Source organism: Crotalus tigris, unplaced genomic scaffold, assembly GCF_016545835.1.
Source record: "Crotalus tigris isolate CLP2741 ecotype Arizona unplaced genomic scaffold, ASM1654583v1 scf7180000019050.494769, whole genome shotgun sequence".
Classification (NCBI taxonomy): domain Eukaryota; kingdom Metazoa; phylum Chordata; class Lepidosauria; order Squamata; family Viperidae; genus Crotalus; species Crotalus tigris.
This window is the reverse complement of record NW_024097344.1, coordinates 428428-439133: the sequence shown is the minus strand read 5'-3', so window position 1 is coordinate 439133 and position 10706 is coordinate 428428. Positions and strand designations below refer to the sequence as shown.

General features: G+C 41.4%; 1 non-coding gene across 1 annotated transcript; it reads left to right on the top strand.

The window, feature by feature from the left end:
* LOC120315010 lies at positions 1-103 on the top strand. The gene has a single exon (XR_005558583.1). It is a non-coding gene; the product is annotated as a U6 spliceosomal RNA (small nuclear RNA).
* Positions 104-10706: the final 10603 nt, after the last annotated feature.

The window sequence follows — 10706 nt, the reverse complement described above, 5'->3', positions numbered from 1 at the left end:
TCGCTTCAGCAGCACATATACTAAAATTGCAACGATACAGAGAAGATTAGCATGGCCCCTGCGCAAGGATGACACACAAATTCGTGAAGCGTTCCATATTTTTCGGAGGAAATTGTGAAAGCAATTAAAGAATTAAAGTTAGGTAAGGCACCTGGTACTGATGGACTGACATCAATTTATTACAAGACTTTGATAGATGAGCTGATAGAACCTCTAAGGGAACTTTTTAATAATATATTACAGGGTTTAGAGACTCCCTTGTCTTGGGGCAGAGCTTTTATATCTCTGATTCCAAAAGAAGACCAAGATCTTACATTACCAAAGAATTATAGACTTATATCTCTCTTGAATGTAGATTATAAGATTTTTTCGAAAATTTTAGCTAACAGATTTATGGTTGTGTTGAACCAATTAATACACATGGACCAAACTGGTTTTATAACTGGAAGGTATACGAAAAATAATGTCAGACAAATTATTAATTTAATAGAATATTTAGATAAGAACAATCAAACTTCTGCAGGATTGATGTTTTTAGATGCTGAAAAAGCTTTTGATCAATTAAATTGGCAATTTATGTTAAGACTGGTTGAGGAAATGAATTTTGGAGATAAAATTTTACAGGCCCTTTGAGCTATTTATCAAAAACAAACGGCACAACTTATAGTTAATGGAGGTTTATCAAAGGTATTCCCAATTGAAAAGGGGACTAGACAGGGTTGTCCATTGTCTCCATTGCTGTTTGTGTTAACTTTGGAAATTTTATTGATTAAAATTCGGGAATCATCGAAGATAAAAGGAATAAAAATTAACAAAAAAGAATATAAATTAAGGGCTTTTGCAGATGATCTAATTGTTACATTATCTCAACCAACTTATTCTGTAATGGAATTGTTACAATTGATAAATCAATATGGACAAGTTTCAGGTTTTAAAATTAACAACAATAAGACTAAAATATTGCCTAAGAACATGACCAATTTGGATAAGGAGACATTGGTTAGATTGACAGGCTTTAAGGTTGTTAATAAGGTAAAATATTTGGGTGTTATTTTATCTGTTTCCAACTCGAAATTGTATAAAAATAATTATGAAACGCTGTGGGTTAGAATACAAAAGCTGCAATTATCCCTTTTGGGGAGAATAGCAGCGATTAAAATGAATGTTCTGCCAAAATTTCTCTTTTTATTTCAAATGATACCTATTTTAAAGAAAGAAGCAAATTTAGATGAGTGGCAGAAAGGTATCAATAAATTTATCTGGGCAGGGAAAAAACCAAGAGTAAAACTTAAAATTTTACAAGATATACGAGAGAGAGGCGGACTTAAGGTACCGAATTTGAAATTGTATTATGATGCTGTGGTCTTAACATTAATTAGTGATTGGGTCAATTTAACAAATGTAGATATACTCCTTTTGGAGGGATGGGATTTACTTTTTGGATGGCATGCCTATTTAATTTATAATAAAAAGGTTGATAGGGTCTTTAGATCTCATATCTTAAGAATTTCTTTACTTCGGGTTTGGAAGAAATACTATAGAAGTGATTCAAGAATTCCATTATGGGCTATTCCATGGCATGCAATAGAAGGAATAAGGAGAGGAGTTAAGATGGATATTACTTCTTATATACAATTACTTAAGTGGGATGGTAAAAATTGGTAATTAAAATCTATGGACGAATTAGCACAAGAAAATATTATTTATTCATGGTTTCAGTATAGACAACTATTGGAAAGGTGGAAGATAGATTATAAGGTGGGCTTGCTTAGAGAGGATGAGAATTTGTTAAAACAAATTAGAGATCAAAGTCGAACCTACATTAAAAGAATTTACGGTGTCTTGGTGGAATTGGACTCAGAAGCAGAGCTAGTTAAAGATTGTATGGTTAAGTGGGCACAAAATTTTGATGAACCAATTTTATTAGATACTTGGGAGATTATTTGGGTGAGGAATGTTAAATTCACGCAAGCCCAAAACTTACGGGAAAACTTTTATAAAATGTTTTATAGTTGGCACCTTGATCCACAAAAAATGTCTCGTATGTATCCAAACCTGCAGCCTAAATGTTGGAGATGTGGTTGCTCGGATGCTACTTATTATCATATTTGGTGGTCATGTAAAAATATTAAAGCTTTTTGGATTAAGATATAGTGGAATATTCAAAGAATTTTAAAAAGAAGGATAAAATTTACTCCACAATTGTTTTTGTTGGGTATTGTTTCTGATTGTGATGATAAAGAGATTATTTTAATGTTAAATTTAATTACTGCGGCTAGGTTGTTAATAGGGCAATATTGGAAGAAGGAATTTTTGCCTACCTTGCAAGAATGGTTTTTTAAAGTTTCCTATTTAGCGGAAATGGCAAAAATTTCGGCTTTCTTGAAAGATCAATCGCAAGAGAATTATCTTTCGGTGTGGAAAAGATGGATAAATTTTATACAATATAAGTATGATATAAGAAAATATTATCTAGCTTTTGAATAATTTATATAAGTTTAAGATATTATTTAGAAGTGTAATTGTTATTATTCTTTAATTTTTTATTTTTTTCTTATTATTTCTTTTTTATTTTTCTCTTTTGTTTTTCCTCTTTTTGTTTTTAATATATAATGGAGTTAAAGTATTTTACAATTTGTTTATTGAGTGTAATTATATTTGCTTAAGCTTTATTTGGGTTTAAAACTTTTTTTTCTTTTAAGATCTAGTTAAGCCTGTATTCAGCTCTGGGAAGAACGGGGGAGGGTTTTGGGATGGGTTGGGAGGGATTGGGGAAGGGGTTTTTATTGTAAAATTTTTAAAAAATTTAATTTAAAAAAGTCTTTTTCTGTGGATTTTTCTGTAGTTCTGATTCTAATTTTCCAAATTTTTCTTTGAATAATACATATTGCTGTCTTCTCTGTTTATTTTTCTTTGCCATATATGTTATAGCTATACCTCTAAAATATGCTTTAGCTGTATCCCATACATTTTGTAAAGTTGTTTCTTCCTCTTTATTTTCTTTAAAGAAGAACTCCATTTCTTTTCTCGCTAGTTCTATACATTCTTTTTCTTTTAATATAAATTGATTTAAAGTCCATCTTGGTCTTTTTTTTTTGTATTCCTTTCCATATCACTTTTAACGGACTATGATCTGCCCATGTACCTATTTCTATCTCAATTTCCTGTATATTCATCCTCAATTCAGACGTTATCCAAATCATGTTGATTTTTGATCAGGAGTTTTGGCTGTTTGAATAAAAAATATATTGTAGTTTTTCTGGATTAATTTCCCTCCAGACATCTTGTATTCCAATTTCGTCTGTCATCTCAAAAAATGTCCTAGGAAGTATTCTTCTTCCAGTTTTCCCTGTTTTGCTGCTTTTATAATCACTTATTCCATCAACTATCGCATTAAAGTCTTCTATGAGACAGATATTTTGATACTCCATTTCTATTATTTTACTATGTAGGCTTTGATAGAATTCTTCTTGGTTATTATTGGGTGGATAGATTGCTACTAACAATATTTGTTTTTGATGTAAATATATTTCTACCATTACAATTCTTCCTTCTTCATCTGAGTACAGCATTTTAGAATTTATTGTCTCTTTTATATATATATACAGCAACACTTCTTTTTTTCTGATGTGTTGATGCATAGTAAAGTTTCCCAATTTTTGGATGTTCCAATAATTTATGATGTTGTTTTTATATATATATATATATATCTTGCAAACAAATTATATCTGTATTCAATTTCTTTAGTTTCCTGAAAATTTTGTTTCTTTTTGATGGAGAATTTAGTCCATTTACATTCATTGAAAAGATTCCATTTTTTTTCCATTTCCATTTTCATTATTTATATTTAGATCTAGTTGCTCTCATAATCCTCTGTTCTCTGGCCATTCCTTCACCTTCACCCTCTTGTTCCTCTTTCTCTTTCTGTTCTCCAACTTGTATAGTAGTTCCTTGGGCTGTTTCTTCTGTTTGATTTTGTTCCTTGCTCTCCTTTTGTCGTTGATACACTCCTTCATCTAGAATTGCTTGATTTCTTACTTCAAAGTCCTCTGCCTTCCAAATTGAATCCAATCGGTACCTTGTATTATTCCAGTTTATTAAGATGCCTTCCGGCATTAACCATCTAAAGTTTATGCCTTTTGCAGTCAGCTTTCTTGTGATAGCATTTCCATTTTTATCAATATCCTCTGATTTATTTTCCATTTTCTGAATTCTTTTTTCATTTTTAATGATCATTTGGAGTTGAACTTCAAATTCTGCCTTTATATCCAAATTTCTTCTCTTAATTTCTCAAAATTACTTTGTGTTTCTTCATGGTTTTTTTGTGTCACTCCTTGGTTTTTTTCCATCATCTCTTGAATCAATTTTAATGAAGCCTGCATTTCATTTTGGGCAGTGCTTATTTTTTCATGCTGCAACATTGTTTAAATAGATCCCTGGATTGTTGGGCTGGATTGTCCAACAGAGGGCGCAGAAGAGGTCTTCTTCATAAGTCTAGTAATGTTGGATGTACTCATTTTACAGCCAACAATCTTAAAATAGAGTCCTGAATGTAGCAAGGAGCCAGCTGTTTCAGAACAATCCACCTCCTCCAGTCAAGTCTGTGAAACAAAGAGTTGACTTTCTCCAAATAATTTCTGTTTAATTTTAGCCAAGGTCAACTTTAACTATAAAGAGTCTCTTCCCTTGTAATCTCACACCAAAGCATTTTGTTTTCTGCAGGTGCTGATTTTTCAAGGTCAAAAGAGTTTTTCAAGTATTTGTTTATGCTGTCATTTCTTCTTTCACCACTAGATGTCCTCATACACTCATTTGTCAATGTCTAATATTCTTTAAAGGTTTTTCCCCTTTGTAGTTACTTGCCACTTTTAAGTTAATTCTTCTGGGGTCTTTGCCTTTAATTCTTCCCCATCATGGGCTCAACGTTTTATAATCCACAAGGAGAAGGAATAAAGCACTGGCTCACCCATCTTAGCACACTGTTGACAGTCAGCTGTTTAGCAGAGCACTTAAACTTCGGCTCCTCACTTCCCCTCTGCGTCGGCTCATCTGGCAGCCTTTCCTCCGCCTTTCCAGAGGCTTTCTTCCTTTCACTCCAATTGGCTGCCATCTGATCTGAGCTCCTGGAGTTTCCCTCTTTCTTCATTGCCCCTCCAGGGCAACTTTCCGACCCTTTAAGGATCGCTAGGCAAAGTGAAATCGGACTGGGAAGCCAGCATGCCAGCTTTTTCCATCCGTCCCATCTGCCACCAAAACCAGAAGTTGACAGACTCAAAACCTATACCATCCCATGAAACCAGAGAGGGACAAAGCCAGCCTGAGAGAAAAGGAGAGTCTGGCAGAGCCTCCACAACCCAACCACATTCTATCCCAGTGGTTCTCAACCTTTTTAAGGCCACGACCCCAACCGGTCGTAAGTCAAGGACTACCCAACTGGTCATACGTTGAGGACTACCCAACTGGTCATAAGTTGAGGGCTTTCCCTGCCAGGGAGCACCACGCATGCGTGGTGCCACCCCCTGAACTGGCCGAGGCATAGCTGGCAAGGGGCAGCGACGGCGCAGGGCAACCACCGGCTGGCCCACCAGCTGGCCCAGCCCAAGGGAGGTAAGGCACCTGCCGGGCCCCATGCACGCCAGTAACCCTCCCTGTGCCCACTGGCCTCCTACCTCCCACCCCTGGCCCTCTTTTACTTACATTTTTAGTAGTTGCTCAGCAGGGAGGGGTGGAAGCTTCCAGACAGCTCGCTTTCACTGCAGACAACTTGCAGCACCGTTTGCAGACTAGGGCTTTTGGCGGGCTCAGCAGGGCAGAGATAGCCTGGACAATTCCTATTGGCTTTTGAAAGCCAATAGAATTAGACTCTATTCAAGAGAGTCTATTCTATTGGCTTTCAAAAGCCAATAGAATAAAAGGGAGTAGCACAGCTAAGGAAAAGGGGAAAAAATGGCGGACTGCGTTGTTTGGCGACCCCCGTGAAATGGTCACGACCCACAGGTTAAGAACCGCTGTTCTACCCTCTGTTTCAAGAGCAGCAAGGAAGGAAGGGCATCACGCTGTGGCCCAACCAGAAAGTCAGATCAGGTCTCCAGGAGAAAGCCAATCAGCAAGTCCACCCAGCACTTGAAAGATACCACCCTGAAGTCTTCGGAGGTCGTGGAGCTCCCCGAACCCCAAAAGCCGGGGGTAGAGCTTTGACCCCACTGGACGATGGGTCGGGAACATCAGAAAGCAATTATGATGATGATCCATTGGTAAGTGGGCCAATTGACCCCATAATCATGCCCCTAGAACTGACAGTCCTGGGCACAGGCAGGAAAATGGCCCTAACTGCTCTGCTGGACTTGAGCTGCACGCACTGCTTGATAAACCCCAACTTAGTTGGGAAGTTGGGGGCCTCTCCTAAGGAAACTCAAGGATCCCATCACTTTTTGCTAGCTTGATGGGTCCGTAGCTGGAGGCATCCCAGCCAGTTTTGTAACCAAGCCCTGGGACTAACCGTGGGAAGCCACTCAGACACTTTAGCTTTCATCGTGGCTCCTGGCATGGAATGGCCCCTGGTACTGGATTTAACTTGGTTAAAGAAATGGAACCCCTTAATCGGCTTGAGAGAAGGCTGGCTAAGTTTCCCCAGGAGGAGGGCACCTCCCCTGGGATTGCTGGAGATAAGATAGTGGGTCCGAAACAGGAATTTCCCTCCGTGCTGTGTGAGCAAGAGCTTCAGAGCATCCCGAGAGAGTACCAAGACCTAGCCAAGGTTTTCAGTGAGAAGAGGTCGGATGAGTTTCCCCTTCACCGACCTATGGACTGTGCTATTGAGATTGTCCCTGGGGCTAAGTTGCCAAAGCTGAAGTTGTATTTGATGACCCCTAGAGAATTAGATGAACTTTGCAGGTTTTATCCAACCTGCCAGACCCCAGGTGGCAGCTCATCCTATTCAGGAAATAGAAGGATGGGTCTCTTCACCTCTGTGTGGATTATAGATGTTTGAATGCAGTATCAGTGGAAAATATGTACCCTTGCCTCTCGTGAGGGACGTTAGCCCACCTGGTGAAAGGGAGAATTTTTTCTAAGCTAGACCTGCAAGAAGCCTATTATTGCCTCAGGATTAAAGAGGGAGAAGAATGGAAGACTGCTTTCAATTGCCCTTTAGGCTGCTTCCAGTTCAGGGTGCTCCCTTTTGGGCTACAGGGAGCCCCTGCTGTGTTCATGCAGCTGATCAACGAGGACCTCCACAAGCATCTGTACAAGGGGTTTTTGGTGTATTTGGATGACATCCTGATTTACACCGAGACTAAAGTAGAACATGTGAAATTGGTCAGAGCAGTCTTGAAAAAGCTCCAAGCTGCTAAACTGTATGCTAAGCTTTCAAAATGCAAATTCCATAAGGACAGAATTGACTATGGGCTACTGCATTTCCCATGAGGGGGTAGAGATGGACCCAGAGAAGGTGCGGGCTGTCATGGAATGGACTCCTCTCTGCACCAGAAAGCAACTGCAAAGCTTTCTGGGGTTTGCCAACTTTTACAGGCAATTTATCCCCACATTTGCTCAGATCACACTCCCTATCACAAACTTATTGAAAACTAAGGGAGGGAGTAAACCGAAGCCTGGCTAGCCACTAAAGTGGACCACTGAGTGCCAAGCAGCATTTGAGAAACTTAAGAGACGTTTTTCTGCGGAACTGGTGCTGAAACACCCTGACCCAGAAAAGCCATTTGTGATCCAGGCAGATGCTAATGATGTTGCAGTGGAGGCAATGTTATTGCAGAAAAATCAGCAGGGCCACTTACAGCCCTGAACTTATACATTCAAAAAGTTGTCAGAGACTGAACAATGGTGGGCTGCTTGGGAAAAAGAACCCTATGCAGTATGATGGGCCCTTTTGACCTGGAGGCATTTCTTAGAAGAAAGCAAAATTCCTTTCCAGGTTTGGACTGATCATAAAAACCTGGAAGCTTTGAAAAAAAGCCAGAAGGCTGTCTCCTAAAAAAGTGTGCTGGGCCCAGCACTTCCACCATTTTAATTTCTTCATCCACTACCTGCCTGGGGGGGGGGGAGAACTTTCTAGCAGACCCTTTGTCACAAATGCCACAATACAATAGAGTGAAGGCAGAGGTAGTTAAAACTCTACTTTCCCTACAGCAGTTGGCTTCCCCAGCCATTACAAGAGCTGGGAAAGAAAAAGATGGACTCCAATAGCTTTGGGGGTTAAAAAGGAGGAGTGGGATCCAATAGCAAGCATATCCCTTGAACAACAGTGTTTCAACTTCTGGAAAGAAAAGGAATATCTGAAACCTGTTATTTTATCTAAAAGAATTACTCAAGCAACAAAATTCATTGTATTTATCACTTGTGATGACTGCTAAGAAAGATATCCGTGTGAGTTAGATAGAATGAAAGATAAACAATACCTGTAATACCTGGGAAATCCAATTCTACACTGATAACTCCTGGCCTTCTGAATATTTTAATATTTGTTGTACCATGCAGCTTACAGACACAGTTGAATCCAATCTTATGAGGTCAAATGAAGTCCACGTGATCATGGACAGAATAAAAGTGACAGAGAGAAGAATCCAGGGCAGGGAGGATAGGGTCAAGATGATGAACAGGACTGTATTAGTGAAGTCCCCCCCTTTATATATATATAAAATGTATGTGATATACACATTAAGCAATTGTCTTGCCTGATTTGGTTTACCCCTGTAGATGCTTCCACTTTCTTATCTTTGGTTTGTTGGGTGGAGTCAGAACTTTTTTTATATATATGTTATGTATGTATTTCAATGTAAGCATTATCCAACTCAGAATTGACTCTGGGTGTCAAGACTGCTAACATCGTATGTTCTTGCTTGCCATATATGAAGAAGCAAACCTGTTTTATTTAGCCGAGTAGCATTTCTAGAGTTAAGACAGATAGCAGTAGGTTAAGGGGTGGGAAAGTATGCAAGTTAACCATAACAATGTCTGGGCACAGTGTGGCCAAGGTCAGCTCAGCTGCAACGGGAGGGGCACCTCACGGTTCACATTAATTGGAGAATGTGATTGATGACTGTAAAATGAAGGAGTGAGTTATGCTTTGTTACAGATGCTTGGGGGAGGGAGGATTCAGTTTCTGGCTTAACTTTGTTAGTGCCGAAGCTATGCAGAATAATAAAAGATTCTTTTAGAGGAAAAAGCCTCAAAATTCTTTGAAAATCTGCTTTCTTTCGGAACCATGTCATCAAGCCAGAAACCACAAACTTTTAAATTCATTTAGGGGTCCCTTACCCCAGTCACTATCCCTAAGCTAACGGGGACAGCTGACAAAGAGAAGGGGAAGATTTTGCCATGGAAGGGAAAAAAGTGCCTGAGGCCGGCACCCCCCCAGCCGCAGCTTCTCCAGGAGGAACAGCAGCAGCAGCTTCTCCAGGAAGGGAGGGGCCAGCTACCCAGACAGTGGAGAAGAAACTCTGGCAAACTCCACAGCTGGGAGCAAGGCCAAAACTATCAGGAGAGCTGATTTGGTCGTCAGACTGGGACAAGCCAAGCAAAGGCTCCGGAAGTTTCCACACAGCCTTGCCAGCAGATGAGCGTGAGTCACGGCGAAGGGATGCTTACATATCACCTTCCTCCCAACAATGGAGAGCTGCCCGGCCATCTATTGCTGAAGACTCGGGTGAGTGGAAATACCCACCTGCAGCTTGCAGTGGGTCATTAGAATACCTAGCAGAAAGATTTGAAGAATTAGAAGTGCAAAGCGAAGAGCAACTCCCATTGAGAGAGGCCCCCAGCCCCTTCCTTGCAGATCAATTGGCTTTTCAACCCCTGGGGACCCCTGCCAGAGCCTCTAGCCCCACACAGAGAGGAGATTCCAGCCTGGGGCCCCTGCTGCAAGGTGAAATTGAGCAAATTCCACAGATAAGTGATCAGCCGTCTCCAAGCCTACAACAAATAATAGAGGCCTTGCAACAGCTCGGGCTAGTGCCAAAGCCAGGGGAGCTACAGCCAGTGAGCTTGCAGACGAGGGAGGCCCAACATGTCCAGCAGCCATTGAGGGGCCTACAGCAGCAGAGGGCGTCACCACCCCCGCTTGCACAACCACCATTGGGAGGCCTGCAGCAGCAGGGGGCACCACCAGCCCCCACTGCCCAGCAGCAGAGGGCCCAGCAACCATTGGATCAGCAGGCAGGGTGGAACCAACTGCAGCAGGGGGCGCCACGCCGACTACTGAGAGCCCCGCAGCCGTTGGATCAGCAGGCTGGGTGGGGCCAACTGCAACTGGGGGCACCACCACGTCAACAGCAGAGAGCCCCACAGCAATGGGGTCAACAGCAACTGGGGCACCACCAGCTCCCGCTGCCCAGCAGCAGAGAGCCCCGCAGCAACGGGGTCGACAAGCCGGATGGGGCCTACAGCAACTGGGGGCACCACGTCAACAGCAGAGAGCCCAGCAGCAATGGGATCGACAGGCCGGATGGGGCCAACAGCAACCCGGGTGGGGTCCGCAGCAGCCTGCACTTGCACCACCTTTCAAAGCAACGTTCGATGGGGACCCAGAGAAGCTGATTTTTTTCCTCAACCAAGTGCGTTCTCATTTAAATCGCTGGGCCTATCTCTATCCGGAACCAGGGGCCATGGTTGACGTCATTGCGGCCAACCTGGAGGGAGAAGCATCTGAATGGCTGAACAATCTATACAGCGAGCAAGCCCCTGACTTGGAA